Raw genomic sequence first — 23,734 nt, 5'->3', positions numbered from 1 at the left:
AACACTTAGTTGGCACTTACCAAGTGCCAGATACTGATTATGGGCTTTACATACAACAACTTATTTAATCTTCTCAACAGCCCTTTGAGGTTGGTACTATTAGTAATGACATTGACAGGGGAGGGAATGAAAGTACCGGGAGAGGTTTTATGACCCATCTACTGTCCTCCAGATGATAAGCAGGCAACAGCCCATTATCAAAACTCGGGCAGTCTGACTTCAGAGTTTGCATTGTTAATCCTCACTCATCTTCCAACTGACAAGTATTTGGAGGCATCACATGCCTTATAGTGCCTAGCACAGTGTCTACCGGCTGGAACTCAGTACTCATTATTTGTTTAACCTTTACTTCATTATAAAAGGGGAGCTAAGATGGAAATATACTGCTCACAAAAATTAGGGTATATTTCAAAATGAATACGAAGCAATAGAATATCCTCTAATTTTTGTGAGCAGTATATTTGTGAAATTGAATGAATAAATTTCAGCAAATATTCCCTTTTCGACTATAACTATTATGAGTGTGAAGTCTTCTATGCAGGTGACATCAATCAATCAACCTCTCAAGGAAGTAACAAGACTGTATTAAGATCTGGAAACAGCTCAAGTGTCCATCAGTGGATGAGTGGATTAAAAAGCTGTGGTACATATAAACAATGGAATACTATGGGGCCATAAAAAAGAAGGAAATCTTACCTTTTGCAACAACATGGATGGACCTGGAAACTATTATGTTGAATGAAATAAGCCAGGCAGAGAAAGAAAAATATCATATGACCTCACTCATTTGAGGAATCCAAGGAACAATGAGAACTGAGGAATGGAATTGAGACAGAGGAGGGATCAAAGGGACCAGAGGGAAAGAGGACAGAGGGAAAGGGGATGGGATCAACCTGAAGGGAAGGGGGGAGGGCGTTTTAGGGAGGGGGGCAAGGGGGATGTTGAGGGGAATATGGGGGAGGGGGATGCATTTGGGGTGACCCTAGAATCTATGTAAACATAATTCACTAAATAAAAAAAAAGAGACTGTATTAAAATGATGGGTCAGTGTGGGAGGAACGGCTCCAGGATTTAACAAACACAGGCTCCCGTCCCTTAGGGAGAAAAGGCAAGTCAGTTTCTTGGAGGTTAGATGGGGCTGGAAGCTGTCATGGAGTGACGCCTTGTGATGGGATGATTTCTCCTGCCACCAAATATGAATCACACCTACCTCTAAATTATAATGGCAAAGAATTTGTTATAATCCATGTTATAAACAAGGTGAGTTCAGTGTAGCATATTTCTAGGGTTCTGACTTCACCAAATAGGAAGCTGGCTAGGCTATTTGTTGAGATGGGGATTGGATATACAAGATTAGATAGAAGTCACAAAGAGATTGTGAGTGGAAGATTATAAATGTTGGGGATTTCCAGTGGCAGGCTTCCCCCAAATATGCCAAAGTAACACAGTGATTATTTTGAATTAAAGTTACTTAAAAAGTGGCTGGTATGTAAAGGGCACTCTGAAACTCCTTCTGTCCCTCTGAGAGCAAGAAATAAATCTTTCGTGGGCAAAGTACCCTTCCTGCACCAGGAGGAAAGAGAGACATTCTTATTACCAGAGATAGAGAACTCAGGGCAGAGAAGCCTGTATAACAAACCTTGTTACTTTTTACTAATTTACTATCCAAAGCACAAACTCCACCTAGATTCCTTGCTAATTAAGCACCCAAACCTAAGTTTCTTTGTCATGTCAAATACTCACAAATTTATTGTTTCCTTGCATAAAAAGTATAAAAGTTGCTTGTTTGGTCATTTTCTTCAGGTCCTCATTTTTATGAGACCTCCTTATGTATGTATGTAATTAAATTTGATTTTCTCCTATTATGCTGTGTCATGGGCATTTGGTTCTTAGACCACCCTGAAGAACCTGAAGGGTAAAGGAAAGCTTTTTCCTCCCTAACACTATACACTTAAGACATTTGAACCTAGAGAAACTGATTAGATTATCTAGAAAAGAAACTCTAGGGAGAAAAGAAGTGTTGGGACCTGCTCTAAGACTGGTTCTCAGACGTAAGCCAGCATCAGGATTACTGGGAAGGCTATCAAAACAGATGCTGGGTCTCACCATCTCGTGCCCCCTGGAGTTTCTGGTTCATACATAGCTCTGTGTTAGGAGTGTAAGAAGTTTCTTTTCTAACAAGTTCAGGTGAGGCTGCTGCTGGTCAGATTAGTACCACTCTCCTACCAGTAGGTCTTCACTTTGCTCCAGGCACCTGGCCTCCCTGTGGTCCTCCCTGTTTCCCGGGGTGTATCTGGCCCCAGGCCTTTGCACTTCCCCAGGTGTCAGCAGGAATCAAGCCTGCCCTTGTTCAGGTCTCCAATCAAACATGACTTTACTAGTGAGATCATTTCTGACCATCTTTCTTTTGTTCTTTTTTTTTTTTTTTTTCCAGTAGAGAGGAATGGAGCTAAGTTTTATTTCTTTATCATAACTGTCACTCAATTTTTAGATGCCAAAAATCGCAGTGACCTATGATCATTTCCTTAAAAAATAGTAAATCCTCCCTTTCTGTTGCTTCCCTCTCTCTACTCTCTTCCTTGGTTTATTTTTCCTACTGTCCTTATCACCTTCTCACAGACAATATGGCTGTATTTTACTTATGTGTTTGTTTATTACCTGTCTCTCCCAGGAGAGCAGGGATTTATGTCTGTTTTGTTTATTGCTGACTCTCCTTAATCTAGATCAGTGCCTGGCACATAGTGAACATTCAATAGATATTCATTAAAAGAATAAATAAAATGAATGAATATCCTCACATGTAGAATTGTAGTTTTAAGAATTTAATTCTGATGGAAACTCTTCCTAATTGGTGACCTCCATATCAAAAATGAAATATAACCATGTTGCTTCATTCTGGGAAAAAAATCTCCTTTGCACCTGGGGTAAAGCCAAAGGTCCTTCCTTGGCAGGTATATATTCCTCAGTAGGTACTGGTTAGGACAGGGGCATGACAGGAAATAGACTCTGCATGGTCTCTGGCCTCCTTTGCTTATTCCCTAGGTATAAACAGGGGCCTCCTGCCTGTCCAGCCTTACTACACACTCTTCCCTGCTGGCATGTCTCTCCCCCAACCCCCAGCAAATGAGAAACTCATGCAAGTCCCTGTTGATTCTGTTTCTGCTCACACTTTGCCTCTGGGCAGAAGGCCTGCCCCTGCCCCTTCCCCTTCCCCTTCCCCTGGCCAGCTCCCCTCATTCTCTACACTCATCCTCCTGGCCACCCTCCCAGAGATTCCTCTCTGGCACTCTAAGACAGCCCAGGCATAACTTTACATGCAGTACTCTATTATAACCATATCTGCACATGTCTGTAATCTTTACTCAGTTGGTGATTTCTCATGATCAGAAATTAGGGCAATGCTTTGCTTAGTTTTATTTGAAGACTTTTATTTCATTCCAAAGTCCTCAAAATTTGTTAATCTGTACATGGGGTATTTACTTTTGCTTTACTACTTTTCTTGGGCCAAGCATTATGATAATTACCCAATAGATTTTTATAATTAAATTCATCCAACTAATTAAAAATATAGTAAGAGCATCTGTGATGGACGAGAACAGCAACTGACCAGTGTTTATATGCAATTTCATATAACTGTCTTAATAAAGACAGCCTAAATTATAGTCAGTCTGAAACTGTAAGCTGGCTTTGTCTCTTCTAAATGAGCTGGAGTCAGTTGCGATGTCACAATGCAAACATCAAAGCCCAGTTTTGGGAACCCTGCAATATGTTCTGCAGATTCCTAAAAGTGCTCGTTGAGGTTTAATGGGAGCATTTACTAATCCAGCAGGTGTCATTTCTACCTTGAGATGCATGCCCTGTTTATCTCTCCTCTTAGTCCCTACTTAGTGAACTCTAAATTACTCTGATGTTTGCTTTTGGAAATCAAAGGTACTTAATTTATATTCTTTTAACATCTCTCGTGTGGTCTAGAAAATGTCTTCACAGGTTTCTTTTCCTATCTCATCCCCCTTTTGCACTCTCTCAAAAATTCAGAGCAAGGCAAATCAACACTGTGGCATGAAGTTGAGCCTAAGCTGAGGCCTGGATGCCTGGGGACCATTTTAGTTTTGTGTTTTCTGTAGAAGAAAGGATATAATGTGGAGAGAAAGGAAAGTATCTTTAAAATCTTCAGGGAAAGCCTCCTGTACTCTTTTATTAATAATAATAATAATAATAATAATTATTATTATTATTATTTTAGAGTGAGAGAGAGAAACAGGGAGGGAGGGACAGAGAGACAGGAACATCAAGCAGTTCCTACATGTGCCCCGACCGGGAATCGAACCAGCATCCTCTGCACTTCAGGATGACGTTCCAACCAACCAAACTATCCAGCCAGAGTTAATTTTTTTAATTTGATTGATTCTTAGAGACAGAGAGAAAGGGAAAGAGACGGGAGGGGAAAGGGAAGCATTCATTTGTTGTTCCACTTAGTTGTGCATTCATTGGCTGCTTCCTGTGTGTGCCCTGACCGGGGATCGAATCACAACTTAGTTGTTTTGGGACAACCCTCTAACGACTGCTAGGACCAAGCTTCCCGTACTCTTTACAAAGGAAATAAGCCCTTGGAAATGATTATACCCTAAATTGCTATCAGATAATAATAATAGCAGCTATTATATATTGATTGGTGCCAGGCATATCATTTATATTATTTCTAACCCTTGCATAGTAGGTATTACAGTCATGCGCTGCTAACATTTCAGCCGATGACGGTGGTTTATCATAGCCCACATGTGTAGTAGACAATATTACCTAGGTTCGTGTTAGTACATTCAGTGATGTTCATATAATGATGAAATTGCCTAAGGATACACATCTTAGAATGTATCCCTGTCATGAAGCAGAGCATGACTGTATTAATTCCCATTGATAGACCAAGAAATCGAGGCCCAGAAACATTAATTAACGTGTAAAAAATCCAAACCCAGAAAGAGATGAATTTGAATCTGTCCCCAAGGCCACCAAAGCATGTCCTTTGCAAGGAAGCTTAATTTCGAGCCAAAGCAGAAACTGATCAATTAAGGGTTCAGAGCGAGGAGTCTCAGAACTGGTTCCTGGTAGAAGGGGAGGTCAAAGGAACCACCAAAGGTTCTATTCAACTAGGTGATGTTTTTGCTGATTGCTGCTCCCAGCTGCCCCTGGTCTTCAAAATTATCCCCACCCCAAGCTGAACTCTGCAGACACATGGAGGTCTCTCCAGGAGGCCCATCCAGTGACAGGCATCGCTGAGTCATTGCTAGCCCCGGTTTCCCAACCTGGCAAAATCCTTGGTTGTACTTTTACAACAGTTTTTTTTTTGGATTCCCTCTATATTCAACATAATCCTAGTGCTTAGCACAGTCACATGTCTGATTCTCCTCCTCGTCCTTGAAGGGCTTTGGAAGATTCAAGCTGCATCTTTGGGCAGGACCTTCCTTATCCATCTACATAGCATGTTGAAACTAGTGTGAAGATTCACTTTTCTTCATTAGCCCTGGCCGGCTGGCTTAGTGGATAGAGTATCGGCCCAGCATATAGACTTCCCAGGTTCAATTCCAGATTAGGGCACACAAGAGGAGCAACCATCTGCTTCTCTGACCCTCCTTCTCCCCCTTTCTCTCTCTTCCCCTCTTGCAGTCATTGGCTCAGTTGGTTTGAGGATTGGAGCTCAGCACTGGGGATAGCTTGGTTGGTTTGAGAGTCAGCCTCAGGCACTAAAAATAGCTCAGTTGATTTGAGTATCAGCCCAAGACAGGAGTTGCCAGGTAGATTCAGTTGAGGCACATGCATGAGTCTGTCTCACTATCTCCCCTCCTCATACTTAAAAAAATTAAAGAAAAAAAAATTAATTCACCTTCCTGTCCAAAAACACCAAGAAGATAATCCTAACAGTTTGGATTTTATACCTAGGTTTGAACCACAGGTAAACAATTTACTACCTGTATAGTCAAAGGCTGAATTCTAAACTTCTCTCAGTCTCACTTTCCTATTCATAAGGTTGCCATGAGGATTGCACATATATATAGAATTTTGAGCATAGAGATGTGTTTAATAAAATATATTCTATTAATATTCTGATTTGCATTCTGAAACCCCAAGGTCACCTGCTTGAGTGCAGGCTCACCAGCTTGAGCGTGGGGTCATTGGCTTGAGCATAGGATTATAGACATGACCTCATCGTTGCTGGCTTGAGCCCAAAGGTTGTTGGCTTGAGCCCAAGGTTGCTGGCTTGAGCAAGGGGTCACTGGCTTGGCTGGAGTCCCCCAGTCAAGGCACATATGAGAAGCAATCAATGAACAAGTAAGGTGCCACAACTATGAATTGATGCTTCTCAGTTCTCTTTCTTCCTGTCTCTGTCTGTCCTCTCTCTCTCAAATAAATAAATAAGTAGCTCCCATTTTCCTCAAAGCTTGACTTAAAGTAGTAGGCAAAATTCCTCTTTTATGATTATTGTAATTACTAGATCACTCTGCTTCTGACTAGAAAAGCCAAAATATGAGATACAATTAGAAACACATGATGCCAGTTAAAAATTATTTAGAAACAAACAAGTTCAGTACTTCATAATTTTTTTCCTCTCTCTTTAGGACACAGAACTGAATCATTACAATGAGGCATGTGGCGGAAATGTTGGCTGTCTCTGCCATGTCTGTCTATTTATGACTTCTTCAGACTCCAGTTATTGCCAGTAATAAATAGACGGCATTCAAACAGTAGAAGTGGTTTGCAATTCAGTATTATAACTAACTGTTAGTAGTTCATTCTTTTGGTTTAATTATGACTGTAAAAAGTAAGAAAATGTATTTCATCCATAATAATAGCCTAGAATAATCAAGTATTTTCATTAAAAAATAACAAGGAATTCACACCTTGGAAACAGAATAGTGTGGTGGAAGACTCTATAATGGGAGGTCTATCTGAGTGAGTCTTTCTAGGGTGCAATTTTATAAAAAAAAAAAAAATCCATCTATTTGAGTTTTAGAAGCTTCCGTACATGTTTCCTCGAAGGTGATATTTCACTAAATCGGGTCTTCCCTTTCATCTCAGGGGATTCTACAGGGTACATCTTCAGCTGTTGGCAAACCCCAAGGCCAAGTTAAAATGTCTAGGAACAAAATGCACCAGCCACCAGACAGGGGTTCCTGGGCATGGACTTTTCTACTCCCAAAGTACAGGTATCACAATCTCGATTTAAACTCTGCCTAAATCTATTTCTGGTGAAATAGGAGATCATGTTTTTTCTGCTCACACGGGCGTGTACCAGCACACACACACATAAATCCAAACCAGGTGTGTTAGCACAACATCAGGTGTTCCCATATGGTACTTTTGATCTGATTAGCAAATGGCCCAACCTGCTTAGATCATAAGGCTTCATCAATTTATATATTTCTCAAAGCAGCTATATCTCAGTTTGCCTCATACTAAGTTCAAGATCTTCTAAATGCCAATTTTTTAAACCTAAACTATTGGAAATGTGAGCCTTATCTATTTTATACATAAACAGTTGATTTTTGATATATTTTATATTATTGCTGAAAATCAGTCCTAACACATTCTAAAGAGTTCACTGATTCGAAGAAATTTTATTAAATCCTTACTGTGTGCTAGTCTGGGAAATGGGGAGGTGAATAAACTACTTCTTTTTTTGTTGTTAATTTTTTAATTTATTTTTTTAGTGAGAGAGAGAGAGGAGAGAGAGAGAAGCATCAACTCCTAGTTGATGTCAACTTTAGCTGTTCATTGATTGCTATCTAAATATGTGCCTTAACTGGGGGGCTCCAGCCAAGCCAGTGACCCCTTGCTCAAGCCAGCAACCTTGGGTTTCAAGCCATCAACCTTTGGGCTCAAGCCAGTGACCCTGTGCTCAAGCTGGCAACCTCGGGGTTTTGAACCTGGGACCTCAGCGTCCCAGGTCGACACTCTATCCATTGCGCCGCCACTGGTCAGGCACTATCTTCCAATTTTTAAGCATGGCTCAGTATTGAAGGGAAGAGATATGACTAAACTCTGAAGTTCTAGAGCAACATGATGCCCGAAGCGTATGCCAACATTAAGGGAGTACCACCTGGGTGTGTTTATGCATGGGGGCGATGTAAGGTATGGCTGGGGGCAGGGGGATGCAGGAAAAACTTTCCAGTGCAAGCTGCTATTTAGCTGGGTTTTAAAAGACAAGGATAAATGTTTTTACATCTTAATTCTATTATTTTTTCCCATTTTGTATTATTTGCAAGTCTTATGAACATACTTCCTACATTGGCCAGTGAGGGAATAATGAAAACCAATTTGGGCTACAGTGCTTGGCCTTTGATAGTATATTGTCCAGGCAGCTGTCAGAGCGACTTCTTAAAACCATAAGCCAGATCACATTATGCCTCAGCCCAAATTTCTCCAAGACTCCCTCCATCTAATTTGGAATAATGTCCGAAGTGCATACATCAGCAAAAAAACAAAACAAAAAAAACAAAAACAAAAACCCAACATTATTTGAAATACCTTCTCTATTCCAACTCATCTCCTCCCACTTTCTTTCTCTCTCCCTTCTCTTATTCCTGTCACTGGACAAGCCATGCTCCGATCTCTATGCCATTCGTACTTGCTATTCCATCTGCCTGAAACTCCCTTCCCTCGGAAAAAGTCTCTCAATTCATGTAGGATTTCTCTCAAAGAGAATCCTTTCCTGATCACCATCCAAAACAACATCCTTTTCCCTGATATCATTGTCTGTCCTTCTGACTGCTTTATTTTCTTTACAACATTGTTCATCATCTGACATTGTACAGATTTATTTATTTCTGTCTCCCTATTTCCTTTCAACATGGAACTTCCATGACAGTGGGCATGCTTTGTTCTCTGCTTTATATCCAGTGTTTAGAGGAGTATCTGGCTTATAATGGGTTCTCAACAGCCATTATTTAAAGGAATGACTTAATTCAGTATGCAGTTTGAGTATTTATTTAGTAGGCTGCACAGACATTGTGACACAATTGGCGAGAGTCTTCAGTCACTGAGAGATCACGGGATGATTGGGACTAATCTCATCACTGGTCAGAATTCAGATTCAATGGGTGCACCAATAATGGGTCTTGAACTTGACCACTGGGCAAGAAAGATAGAGAAAAACAGACATCATAGGAAGAATTTCCTCTAATCACAATTTTTACAGTCAACCAAAAGCTGACTCTAAGTTTACTTTTTTTTTTTTTTTTTTTTTTTTTGGTATTTTTCCGAAGCTAGAAACGGGGAGAGACAGACAGACTCCCGCATGCGCCCGACCGGGATCCACCCGGCACGCCCACCAGGGGGCGACGCTCTGCCCACCAGGGGGCGATGCTCTGCTGAGACCAGAGCCACTCTACTGCCTGGGGCAGAGGCCAAGGAGCCATCCCCAGCGCTCAGGCCATCTTTGCTCCAATGGAGCCTTGCTGTGGGAGGGGAAGAGAGAGACAGAGAGGAAGGAAAGGGGGAGGGGTGGAGAAGCAGATGGGCACTTCTCCTGTGTGCCCTGGCCGGGAATCAAACCTGGGACCCCTTGCACGCCAGGCCAACACTCTACCACTGAGCCAACCAGCCAGAGCTCTAAGTTTACTTTTGTATGCAAATATTCAAGCTCACTGATCATCTTCCACTCTCTACTTTTGTGTATTCCATCCATTTCTCTAGGAAAGTTAATTTGTGTCAGAGAGAGAATGCCAGAGCTCTTTAATTTTAGCTTCTTTCTCTAAACTATAATACTAAAATCCATTTTTAGTATAATACTATGAAATGTTCCATTGCAGTGAAAGTTTTTCTAGTATAAAGTTTCCCTTCTGTAGGTAATTTTATGTTACCAATCAGTAAATTTATCTGGTTGATTTTATTTGGTTGATTGAATACGGTACATGGTAAAAATGTGTTGCTCACAGAAATCAACTTTGCATTTCTTCCCTTTATGAGGTTCAAAGAAATTCCTGGCTACAGAGATTAGAAAACCATAGCGAAAGCACGTATTCAATTTTGACCCATGTCTGCTTTCTTCACTGAGAGTCATGTGAAGAAATAGAACAAGGGAGCCAGCAAAGCCATATACCTGAAATGTCTCTCAACCTGCTCTGGCAAATCATGAACACAGACCCTGGAGAGTCAGTGTAAAGCTTCTTGTTAGGGTCATTTGCAACCAGATTGGTCCAGACAATTGAGATTTTTTTATTGTAGAGAATAATCCTGTCTGGACCCCTCTAGGTACAGGGGAAGGGAGTGCAAAGATAATGTATAAGGCTATTTTTTGTAATAGGTATTGATTAATGCCAAAGCAATTCCAATCCATAGGGGGAAAAAAACCCAACACAACAGTAGTGCCAATAGTCAACCAGCAATTTAGAAGTCAAAGCTAATGATTAGAAGCCTGTATATTCACTTGTAAGCTTCTTAATGCCATTTCCCCCAGACACTCACAGAAAGCACGTCAGTTCCTTTGTGACCTACCCATCGTCGTCGGAACAGTTAGCGTTAAGAGAGGAAGTCAGCCTCACTCAGAGCTCCCTGAGCATGCCTATTTTCATGTGTCCCCTTCTACTTAGGCAATTTCCTTACACAGACAAAAACAACATGCTCGAGGCAAGGTGAACACGGACCCACAGGATGAAGTGAAACAAGACATCCGGAGGTACCACCAAGCACCAGATACTTTTAGAACAGCTACCGCAGGGTCACTTTGGGAGGCAATATCTATCTTTATTCTTACTTATCGAATCCTCGACCTTTGCAAAGAAGATGCATGGTTAAGTTCTTCCAAGCCTAAGAGTACATTATAAATCTCAACTTATAATTTCTACTTACAGTGAATCCCAAATATCATTGTTATCTCCACTAGAATACAAAACCATCCATTCAGTAAGAATGATTCTATGATATAGGAAATGTTTCTAGAACTTAGCTATCTTAGTCTGTTTGAGATGCTATCATAAAATACCAAAGGCTGGGCAGCTCTTACACAACAAAAATTTATTCCTCACAGTCCTGAAGGCTGGAAGGCTAAAATCAGGGTTCCAGTAGGGTTAGATTCTTGTGAGGACACTTTTCCAGGTTGCACATGGCTAATTTCTTGCTGGGTCCTCACCTGGTGAAAGGGGCAAGAGAGCTCTCTGAGGCCTCTGAGGCATTAATTTTCCAAACATAAATTTTATGAAGACACAAATATTCTGACCATAACTTTAGACTTACCCTAAATTCATGTCTGCCTATGAATTTCTGTGTGAAGATTTATTTTCAGTTTATTGAATCATACATTGGTATCTGATTTTTCTTGCAGTACTCAAGAAATAAAAATTTTTCATTTCACTTGGGTTCAGTTGTGTTCTTTCTTTTACCTGGATACAAGTTCTACAAGGATCAGCAAGATAGTTTTAAAATACCCAATCCAGCAGGAAAAGATCAGGAAGAGAGTCTAGTTGTTTCCATCAAGCTGTTTTCTTTTAAAATTGAGGATAACATGATTATGAATGCAAAGACCCTATAAATTCCATATATGTGGAGAGACCATCAGTACTGAAGACTGTAATTTCATAGCAATGTATGGAAAGTGAACACAATTAGATCTTTTAATTCTAAAGTACTTGGCAGAGTTGGATGTTCTTTTAGAACATGTAAATTAAGCTAGGGGTCATAAGAAGTAAAATTGACATTTTTCCTAGTATCATTTTTAGAGTCCATTTTCAGAATTCAACTGAGTTGTATTCAGGATTTAAAATTATATCTCAGTGAAGAGAGAGAAAATGGAATGGAGAACATACTCAAACAAATAATACATGAGAACTTCCCAAGCCTGTGGAAAGAACTAAAGCCTCAAGTTCAAGAAGCAAACAGAACTCCAAGTTTTCTTAACCCCAACAAACCTACTCCAAGGCATATCATAGTGAAATTGACACAAACCAACAGCAAAGAAAAAATTCTCAAGGCAGCCAGGGAAAAGAAGAATACAACATATAAAGGAAGGCCCATTAGATTATCATCAGATTTCTCAGCAGAAACTCTACAAGCTAGAAGAGAGTGGACCCCAATATTTAAAGTCCTGAAAGAGAGGAACTTTCAGCCACGAATACTATACCCATCAAAGCTATCCTTCAAATACGAAGGAGAAATAAAAACATTCACAGATACAGAAAAGATGAGGGAATTTATCATCAGAAAACCCCCACTCCAGGAATTACTAAAGGGGGTTCTCCAATCAGATACAAAGAACAAAAAAAAACAGAGCCACAAGTAAAAGCTCCAAGAAGAACACAATAAAACCAAATTTAAACTGTGACAACAACAAAAAGAAAGAGGGGGAGAAGACGGAGATTAACAGTAGCAAAGGACGATGGAGTGCAAAAGTACTCACAAAATAGTTCGCTACAATGAACAGGGTAGGGACCCTTTTCATTACTCAAAGGTAACCACCATTGAAAAAACCACCACAGAAGCACATGAGATAAAAAAGATAGCAACAGAGGAAAGATGTATGGAATACAACCAAATAAAAACAAAAGATAGAAAAATGAAAGAGAAGGATCAAACAAGACACAAAACTAACAGAAAGCAAGATATAAAATGGCAATAGGGAACTCACAAGTATCAATAATTACACTAAATGTAAATGGATTAAACTCACCAATAAAAAGGCACAGAGTAGCAGAATGGATTAAAAAAGAAAATCCAACTGTATGCTGCCTACAGGAAACTCATCTAAGTAACAAGGATAAAAACAAATTCAAAGTGAAAGGCTGGAAAACAATACTCCAAGCAAATAACATCCAAAAAAAAGCAGGTGTAGCAATACTCATATCGGATAATGCTGACTACAAGACAGGAAAAGTACTTAGAGACAAAAATGGCCATTTCATAATGGCTAAGGGGACACTGAATCAAGAAGACATAACAATTCTTAATATATATGCACCAAACCAAGGAGCACCAAAATATATAAGACAGCTACTTATTGATCTTAAAACAAAAACTGACAAAAATACAATCATACTTGGAGACCTCAATACACCGCTGACGGCTCTAGATCGGTCATCCAAACAGAGAATCAACAAAGACATAGTGGCCTTAAACAAAACACTAGAGCACCTGGATATGATAGACATCTACAGGACATTTCATCCCAAAGTGACTGAGTATACATTTTTCTCCAGTGTACATGGATCATTCTCAAGAATTGACCATATGTTGGGCCACAAAAACAATATCAGCAAATTCAGAAAAACTGAAGTTGTACCAAGCATATTTTCTGATCATAAAGCCTTGAAACTAGAATTCAACTGCAAAAAAGAGGAAAAAAATCCCACAAAAATGTGGAAACTAAACAACATACTTTTAAAAAATGAATGGGTCAAAGAAGAAATAAGTGCAGAGATCAAAAGATATATACAGACTAATGAAAATGACAATACGACATATCAGAATCTATGGGATGCAGCAAAAGCAGTGATAAGAGGGAAGTTCATATCGCTTCAGGCATATATGAACAAACAAGAGAGAGCCCAAGTGAACCACTTAACTTCCCACCTTAAGGAACTAGAAAAAGAAGAACAAAGACAACCCAAAACCAGCCTAAGAAAGGAGATAATAAAAATCAGAGCAGAAATAAATGAATTAGAGAACAGAAAAACTATAGAAAAAATTAATAGAACAAGGAGCTGGTTCTTTGAAAAGATCAACAAAATTGACAAACCCCTTGCAAGACTTACCAAGGAAAAAAGAGAAAGAACTCATATAAACAAAATCCAAAATGAAAGAGGAGAAATCACCACGGACACCGTAGATATACAAAGAATTATTGTAGAATACTATGAAAAACTTTATGCCACTAAATTCAACAACCTAGAAGAAATGGATAAATTCCTAGAACAATACAACCTTCCTAGACTGAGTCAAGAAGAAGCAGAAAGCCTAAACAGACCTATCAGTAGAGAAGAAATAGAAAAAAACATTAAAAACCTCCCCAAAAATAAAAGTCCAGGCCCTGACGGCTATACCAGCGAATTTTATCAAACATTCAAAGAAGACTTGGTTCCTATTCTACTCAAAGTCTTCCAAAAAATTGAAGAAGAAGCAATATTTCCAAACACATTTTATGAGGCCAACATAACCCTCGTACCAAAACCAGGCAAGGATGGCACAAAAAAAGAAAACTACAGACCAATATCTCTAATGAATACAGATGCTAAAATACTAAACAAAATACTAGCAAATCAAATACAACAACATATTAAAAAAATAATACATCATGATCAAGTGGGATTCATCCCAGAATCTCAAGGATGGTTCAACATACGTAAAACGGTTAACATAATACACCATATCAACAAAACAAAGAACAAAAACCACATGATCTTATCAATAGACGCAGAAAAGGCTTTCGATAAAATACAACACAATTTTATGTTTAAGACTCTCAACAAAATGGGTAGAGAAGGAAAATATCTCAACATGATAAAGGCCATATATGATAAACCATCAGCTAACATCATATTAAATGGCACTAAACTGAAGGCTTTCCCCCTTAAATCAGGAACAAGACAAGCTTGTCCACTCTCTCCACTCTTATTTAATGTGGTATTAGAGGTTCTAGCCAGAGCAATCAGACAAGACAAAGAAATAAAAGGCATCCATATCGGAAAAGAAGAAGTAAAGGTATCACTTTTTGCAGATGATATGATCCTATACATCGAAAACCCCAAAGAATCCACAAAAAGACTACTAGAAACAATAAGCCAATACAGTAAGGTCGCAGGATACAAAATTAACATACAGAAGTCAATAGCCTTTCTATATGCCAACAATGAAACAACTGAGAAGGAACTCAAAAGAATAATCCCCTTCACGATTGCAACAAAAAAAATAAAATACTTAGGAATAAACATAACAAAGAATGTAAAGGACTTATATAATGAAAACTATAAACCATTGTTAAGGGAAATCGAAAAAGATATAATAAGATGGAAGAATATACCTTGTTCTTGGCTAGGAAGAATAAATATAATCAAGATGGCTATATTACCCAAAGCAATATACAAATTTAATGCAATTCCTATCAAAATTCCAATGACATTTTTTAAAGAAATAGAGCAAAAAATCATCAGATTTATATGGAACTATAAAAAACCCCGAATAGCCAAAGCAATCCTAAAGAAAAAGAATGAAGCTGGGGGCATAACAATACCTGACTTCAAACTCTATTATAGGGCCACGACAATCAAAACAGCATGGTATTGGCAGAAAAATAGACACTCAGACCAATGGAACAGAATAGAAAGTCCAGAAATAAAACCACATATATATAGTCAAATAATTTTTGATAAAGGGGCCAACAACGCACAATGGAGAAAAGAAAGCCTCTTCAATAAATGGTGCTGGGAAAACTGGAAAGCCACATGCAAAAGAATGAAACTGGACTACAGTCTCTCCCCCTGTACAAAAATTAACTCAAAATGGATCAAAGATCTAAACATAAGACCTGAAACAATTAAGTACATAGAAGAAGACATAGGTACTCAACTCATGGACCTGGGTTTTAAAGAGCATTTTATGAATTTGACTCCAATGGCAAGAGAAGTGAAGGCAAAAATTAATGAATGGGACTACATCAGACTAAGAAGTTTTTGCTCAGCAAGGGAAACTGATAACAAAATAAACAGAAAGCCAACTAAATGGGAAATGATATTTTCAAACAACAGCTCAGATAAGGGCCTAATATCCAAAATATACAAAGAACTCATAAAACTCAACAACAAACAAACAAGCAATCCAATAAAAAAATGGGAAGAGGATATGAATAGACACTTCTCCCAGGAAGAAATACAAATGGCCAACAGATATATGAAAAGATGCTCATCTTCTTTAGCTATTAGAGAAATGCAAATCAAAACGGCAATGAGATACCACCTCACACCTGTTCGATTAGCTGTTATTAGCAAGTCAGGTAATAGCAAATGTTGGAGAGGCTGTGGAGAAAAAGGAACCCTCATACACTGTTGGTGGGAATGTAAAGTAGTACAACCATTATGGAAGAAAGTATGGTGGTTCCTCAAAAAACTGAAAATAGAACTACCTTATGACCCAGCAATCCCTCTACTGGGTATATATCCCCAAAACTCAGAAACATTGATACGTAAAGACACATGCAGCCCCATGTTTATTGCAGCATTGTTCACAGTGGCCAGGACATGGAAACAACCAAAAAGCCCAGCAATAGATGACTGGATAAAGAAGATGTGGCACATATACACTATGGAATACTACTCAGCCATAAGAAATGATGACATCGGAACATTTACAGCAAAATGGTGGGATCTTGATAACATGATACGAAGCGAAATAAGTAAATCAGAAAAAAAAACAGGAACTGTATTATTCCATACGTAGGTGGGACATAATAGTGAAACTAAGAGACATTGATAAGAGTGTGGTGGTTACGGGGGGGAGGGGGGAATGGGAGAGGGATAGGGGGTGGGAGGGGCACAAAGAAAACAAGATAGAAGGTGACAGAGGACAATCTGACTTTGGGTGGTGGGTATGCAACATAATTGAACGACAAGATAACCTGGACTTGTTATCTTTGAATATATGTATCCTGATTTATTGATGTCACCCCATTAAAAAAAATAAAATTATAAAAAAAAAAAATAAAAAAATTATATCTCAGTGATCTATTTTAAAAAGTAGAAGCACAGCCAGAATATAAAAGGATGCTTATACGTAATATATCTTTAGTTGATTTCAAAATTAAGTGTTTTTCTTCTACTTAAAAAAAAAATCCTGAACTGTGAATTCTTTTTTCTTTTTCTTTTTTTCTTTCTGTACTTTTCTGAAGCTGGAAATGGGGAGAGACAGTCAGACAGACTCCCGCATGTGCCTGACCGGGATCTACCCGGCACGCCACCGGGGGGTGACGCTCTGCCCACCAGGGGGCGATGCTCTGCCCCTCCAGGGCGTCGCTCTGTTGCGACCAGAGCCACTCCAGCGCCTGGGGCAGAGGCCGAGGAGCCATCCCCAGCGCCTGGGCCATCTTTGCTCCAGTGGAGCCTCGGCTGCAGGAGGGGAAGAGAGAGACAGAGAGGAAGGAGAGGGGGAGGGGTGGAGAAGCAGATGGGCACTTCTCCTGTGTGCCCTGGCCGGGAATCAAACCCGGGACTTCTGCACGTCAGGCCGACGCTCTACCACTGAGCCAACTGGCCAGGGCCCTGAACTGTGAATTCTAATAATGGAAATCAAACTATTTGTACAAGTATTTGAATCAGCATTTAAATCTCGGGATGAGGTCAGTGACTCAGATGCACGTGTTATTTTTGTTGTTGTTTTTTTGTTTCTTTTTTTTATTTTTCTGAAGTGAGAAGCAGGGAGGCAGAGACAGACTCCCACATATGCCCAAACGGGATCCATCTGGCAAGCCCACCAGGGGGTGATGCTCTGCCCATTTGGGGCATTGCTCCATTGCAACTGGAGCCATTCTAGAACTTGAGACAGAGGACATGGAGTCATCCTCAGCGCCCAGGCCAACTTTGCTCCAATGGAGCCTTGGCTGCAGGAGGGGAAGAGAGAGATAGAAAAGAAGAAGAGGAGGAAGGGTAGAGAAGCAGATGGGTGCTTCTCCTGTGTGCCTTGGCCAGGATCAAACCTGGGACTTCCACATGCTGGGCTGAGGCTCTACGCCTGAGCCCATCTGCCAGAGCTGATGCACGATATTTTAAAATTCATGGAATTAAAAAATATAGACTCTTTCTAGGAGACTAGCAGTTTTAACATTTTTATTTTAATATTGCCATTTCATTTCTTTCTGGTGATAAATTGAGATTATATATTCTCCTTAATAGCTTGATCTGATTTCACACGGCACAGAGGCTGGCTACAGGCTGCTCTGAGGTCATGTGGAGGTGTCCCTGGGCAAGAGATGGGGAACTGCTGGGAATCGTGGCCCATCCTGGCTCAATCTGCCCCAAGGCCAGCTGAACACACTGCTCAGAAGGCCCAGGGGGTATAAGTCATGGAGGACTTTCTCCATTTCCCCTGTCCCTATCTTTCTGCTTTTTCAGAGATGTGTGTCAGAATAATGAGAAGCAGGAGGCCTATTTAAAATAATGTGACATGGAATTTTTAATTTAGTAGGACCTCCAGTTTGCTCCAAGTGTGACTGAGCATTTGGTAGCATTGTAGAAATTGGTCCCAAAGTAACTGGACATGATTGGGGCCCGTGTCTTCCTGTGCCAAGCCATCTTTTTTATCCTCAGGTTGTTATTTCCTTATTATTTGTAGAGTGCTTGGCTGCACAGTGAGTTCCAAATTATTTGTGGGATGGCAGCCAGCAGCAATGTTTTATTTTTAAGCTAAAGTACCACTTGACATACAAAATGTAAATTTCCCGTAACCATGTAGTAACTGTGACAGCCCCAGGTTTCACAATGTGTTGAGGCCTTTCTTTTTCCAGACGGAATGACTAGCAGGTCATGTAGAAGAACTTCTTCATATGTTCTCCTGGATGAGCTCTTGCTGGAGACTACCCTGCGCTCCAGCTGCAGGCATCCTTTCTGGACACCCTCTGTGAGAGCTGGGACCTGTGCAGAAGCAACCTGTTGGCCCAAGTCTGTCCATGTCTAGGGTTACTATTAAGGTTTCATAGGAGTGACTCACCTTTATGATTTTCAGTGGTAAAGTTTGGAGAGAAGTGTTGGCAATTTAAGGTGAAACCAATTTATAAAGATGAGAACTTTAGTCACTAATGGATGGAGAACCCAGAACAACAGGGGTAACAGCTGGCGCTTGGCCTACTATTGTCACCAGAATAAAAAGAGGGGAGGGGAACAGAGCTCCCACAGCCAGAGGCTTAGTTCCTGATATTAGCTTTAAGGCATTCCCAAGTGTGAACCTATGCAAACCTTTATAACTTCAGTTTTGAATTCTGAGCAGGCATAGGGCAGTAAGGTATAGCGGTAAAGAGGCAGGATCCGGGGTCAGCTCTATGGGTTTGAGTGTTGGCCATGCCACTTACTAGCTCTGAGATGAGGCAAAATTAATTTAAATTGTCTGTGCCTCAGTTTGTTTATTCATTAAATGGGGACAACATCTGCCTCATAACATTGTGGGAATTAAATGAGATATTTCATGAAAATCACACAGGCCAGAGCCTGGTTCTTATTAAGCATGTAGATAATATTTGCTAAAATTATTATAATTATTATTCCATCTCAGGACATAGAGACTTTCCAGAAAGAAGAGATATGCGTTAATGCAGCACTTCCAACTTAGTAAGAAGACAGAGATGACTTGACGAGTGCCCAGAATTGTGTGTCTGTGGAGCACTTCCAGCTAAATTCCAACAGGCAAAGCCGAGTGTTCATGAGGCTGGTTCCGATACTTCTTCCCTTACTCATTGCAGCCTGCTTTCATCAGAGCCGGTGCACTGGATTCGCTGCCTTGTGTGGCTCTGGCTGAGACTGCAATCAAGAGCTGATGAGTGACAGTAGTATAGGCTCCTGCCACTATCCAACTTCTCCACTGAGTGCCTGATAATGCTGGTTTCTCCTAGATAAGCCACAGGGGTTACTTGTCCTGTGTGAATATTCCAAGGAATCAGAAGGGAAGCCTACAGCTCTACAGGCCAGTTGGTGCCTGTGGGGTTGGTTAAGACAGTCTGTGGGTTGTATTCTCAGTGAGGTACAGTTTGTTTCTAGGGTATAGACGACTCTCTCTAATCTATTGTAAAACCCAGTCACAAAAAAAAAAAAAAAAAAAAAAGAGCATCACTTTTAGTCATTCTCAAAAGGGCTGGGGGGAAGAGACAGAGAGAGAGAGTTTCAGCTTTAGAGGAAAATGTTTGAGCGAAAGAACACTTACCTGACATCACAGTGTTGAGTTAAAAATAATGGTAAATTGGCCCTTTAATTGCCATAGAATCCCAGAGCAACGGTCCTTCACCTAAATCTTACTGGTCCCAGGAAACATTCTAAAATTTTAACTTCAGACATGAGGCACTAGAGGAAAATGAGGAAAGGAGGTTTAAGATAATTCAGTCCATCAACACTCTGCCGGGAAAGGAGCTAAATCTGGAGAGACTGATGCGTTTCTCAAGGTCCCACAGCAGGACTAGATCCCAGGGCATTGTCCTTCTACTTGGGGCCTTTTATAAAATTCCACATGGTCTTTAGGACTTGGATGGCTCCAGCCAACTGGGAGCTTCACCCCAGGACTAACCAAACCCATTCTCCTTTCCTACACGTTATGGTGCTCCTGAGGACCTCTTATAATGATGCAGGTTGCCGAGTCATTTTCCTGTACCCCTCACAGTTCAGAGTTTAGAGCCCACCACATCATTCAGTCAGCAGTTAGGGCCTTTGCTGACCCCGAGTGCTAGCTGAATGCTTCTAGAACCTGCACTGTGGCCGCCATCACCAAGTATTTTACACTGGGATATAAATGACTGTGTTTGAAAGACAAAAATGCAGTTAAACAAGAACATAAAGATCCAAAATTAAGAAATAATAAGGTGCTTTGGCTGGGTAGTTCAGCTGGTGGGAGCATTGTCCAATATGTCAAGGTTGCAGGTTTGGGCACATACAAGAATCCAACAATGAATGTACAAATAAGTGGAACAATAAATTGTTGTTTCTCTCTCTCTCTCTCTCCCTCATCAGTAAATAAATTAAAAAAAAACCCAATAAGGCAAATCTTTGTACGCTGGTGGGAATGTACATTGGTGCAGCCACTGTGGTAATCAGTATGGAGGTTCCTCAAAAAGTTAAAGATAGAGCTACCATGTGATCAGGCAATTCCATTTCTGAGTATTTATCCAATGAAAATAAAAGCACTAATCGAAAAAGATATGTGCACCCCCATATTTATTGAAGCATTCTTTACAGTATAACTAAGACATAGAAATGACCTAAGTGACCATCAATGGATGACTATATAAAGAAACCGTGATAAGGCAATGGCGGGTTAAATCAGCAGGTTGGAGCATCATCTCCAAACACCAAGATTGCAGGTTTGGTCCCCAGTCAGAGCACATAAAGGAAGCAATCAATGAGTGCACAGTTAAGTGGAACAACAGGTGAATGCTTCTCTCTCTTTCTCTCTCTCTCTCTCTCCCTCTCTCTCTCTCTCTGTCTCTTTAAAACCAATCAATAAAAAGAAAAAAAACTTTGATATATACACACACAATGGAATATTATTCAGCCCTAAAAAGAATGAAATATTGCCATTTGTGACAACATGAATGGACCTTGAGGATATTATGCTAATGAATAAGTCAGCCAGAGAAAGACAAATACTGTATGAAGTCACTTATATGTGGAATCTATCAATAAATAATGATTACATAGATACAGAGGACAGATTAGTGATTGCCAGAGGCAGGGGGTAGGGGGTAGATGAAAAAAGTAAAAGGGGTCAAAAGGCACAAACTCCAAACTCCCAGTTATAAGATAAATAAGTCTCTCAGTGTAATGTTCAGCATAGTGACTATAGATAATAATAGTGTACTGCATATTTGAAAGTTGTTAAGAGAATAGATCTTAAAAGTTCTCATCACAAGAAAAAAATATTTACCTTTGTGTGATAACGGTTAACTAGACTTATATAGTGGTGATTATTTCATGATATATATGGATATCAAATCATTATACTGTACACCTGAAACTAACATAATGTTAAATATCAGTTATTCTCAATATTAAATAAAAGAAAAACAGATAAGCAAATGGCTTCTTTTCCAAAAAGAATTGTAGAGAAGTCGTTCCTAACTCAAACTCTTGTCCCCTAGAAAAACCTTTTTGTCTGGTTCCCACTCCCCACTAATTATAAGTTTGCAAAAGCAGCAACCCAGTCTTTGTTCTTTGCTCTTGGTATCTCTTCCCTGGCAAAGAGGAGGTGCTCAAAAAATGGTTTTTAATGACAGTTGAATGAATGAATGAATTTTAACTAATTAAGAATTGATCTTGCCTTACCAGGAGGTGACACAGTGGGTACAGCCTCAGGCTGGGATGCTGAGGATCCAGGTTCAAAACCCCGAGGTCACCGGCTTGAGTGTGGGCTCATTCAGCTTGAGCGCAGGGTCACTGGCTTGAGTGTGGGATCATAAACACGACCCCATGGTCTCTTGCTTGAGCCTAAAGGTCACTGGCTTGAAGCCCAAGATTGCTGGCTTGAGTCCAAGGTCACTGGCTTGAGCAAGGGGCCACTCGCTCTGCTGGAGCACACCTCCCCAGTCAAGACACATATAAGAAAGCAATCAATGAACAACTAAGGCATTACAACAAAGAATTGCTGCTTCTTATTTCTCTCCCTTCCTGGTTGTCTATCCCTGCCTGTCCCCCTCTCTCTGTGTGTCTCTGTCTCTCTCTCTAAAAAAAAAAAAAAAGAATTGATCTTGTCCTCCCTGTGTCTTTTTTTCTTTAGACTAAATATTTCTACTCTTTGTGTTTCTCGTAAGACATGGTTTCCAGAACTTTTATCAACTAAAAACCTCTTCTGGGAAAACTACAGGTTCTCAAAGTTCTAATTAGCTGGTCACTCTGCAGAGGTTACAGCACAGTCCAGATGGAGCAGGCCGGCCAGTCTGGTTTATTCTCCCCATGTTTCTATGAATGAGGCTTTAGATTGTGTTATTTCCTTTAACCTTTAGGCATCACTCTTGGCTCATCTTGAACTTAGACTCATCTAAGACCCCCATCTATTTCTAGAAGGCCTGCTCTCAAAGAACCTATAGTCTATCTGAAGAAATTAAGAATATTACACAGAATAATAGAGGACGACACATTTTAATATACAGGTATGGGGATTTTCAAGCAAGTAATTGGTCTGATCCACTGTAATTAAAAATAAATGATTTCTTACTACATTTTGAAGAGTGAGGGGTTTCTAAATTTAATACATAATAGAAATCACATTCCAAACATAACCAGGCAGCACCAATACAGAACATAGTAATAGGGGACTAGAAACTTTTAAAACTCAGATTTGTCTACATTTAAAATTTTCCCTCCCAGTTTTTCAATGTAAGGAGAAGTTTCATGATTTTTGTTGATATTTTGGTTGATTGTGGCCAATGAATGTTGCATATGTCCTACATCTATTTTCCTGTGGTCATTCAGGCACAAGGAGAAAGGACCCATCGTCTCCAAAGATTTGGACAACAAGTGAATTGGCCAAAGAATGGTGGGCAGATGGAGAGAGACAAGAAAGAGAAGCTCATTTTACTAACAGCCAAGCCCAACCCTGGGAGTAACTGAGCAAAATATAGAAATATCAACACTGTAAATGCCAGGAAACATAGTATCCTTGACAGCTCCATAATTAGTATGCAGAAAATAGCAACAGCCAGAATCATCCAAGGTTGTAAAGAAGCATTGAAACTGTTATGAATGAAGATCTAGAAGACTTGATAAAAAAAAAAAAGTGCTACAGGATTTGGCAAGCACCTGTAGGTAGGGTTAATTAAATTTTCACACTTTGGAAGGAAATATATGAGTTCTGTGCCTAAAAAGCATTGATGATGATAGTTTGTGGGTGGTGAGAAATATGGGAGCCTTGAAGCAGGATAGAAAGGGTAGGGTTTTGGGGGCACATTCATCTTATTTCTTATTATATCTAAGTCAAATGATAGCTAGAACAAGGAACAAATTCTAGTAAGGTATAGACAACCTAACTTCTAATTGTGCTAGCCAGCCAAACAGAGAACTATTTATTACATGTA

The 23,734-nt window shown here is 39.9% G+C and overlaps 1 protein-coding gene and 1 non-coding gene across 7 annotated transcripts in view; both read right to left on the bottom strand.

Annotated features, from left to right (window-relative positions):
- Window positions 1–23,734, bottom strand: part of FRMD4A (FERM domain containing 4A) — a 681,483-nt gene that overhangs the window by 266,757 nt on the left and 390,992 nt on the right. The gene's annotated exons all lie outside the window — the stretch shown is intronic.
- TRNAV-GAC (transfer RNA valine (anticodon GAC)) lies at window positions 17,155–17,230 on the bottom strand. The gene has a single exon. It is a non-coding gene; the product is annotated as a tRNA-Val (tRNA).

Source organism: Saccopteryx bilineata, chromosome 5 (genome assembly GCF_036850765.1).
Source record: "Saccopteryx bilineata isolate mSacBil1 chromosome 5, mSacBil1_pri_phased_curated, whole genome shotgun sequence".
Taxonomy (NCBI): Eukaryota; Metazoa; Chordata; class Mammalia; order Chiroptera; family Emballonuridae; genus Saccopteryx; species Saccopteryx bilineata.
Note: the sequence above shows the minus strand (reverse complement) of the source record. Positions and strands in the feature narration are given on the sequence as shown.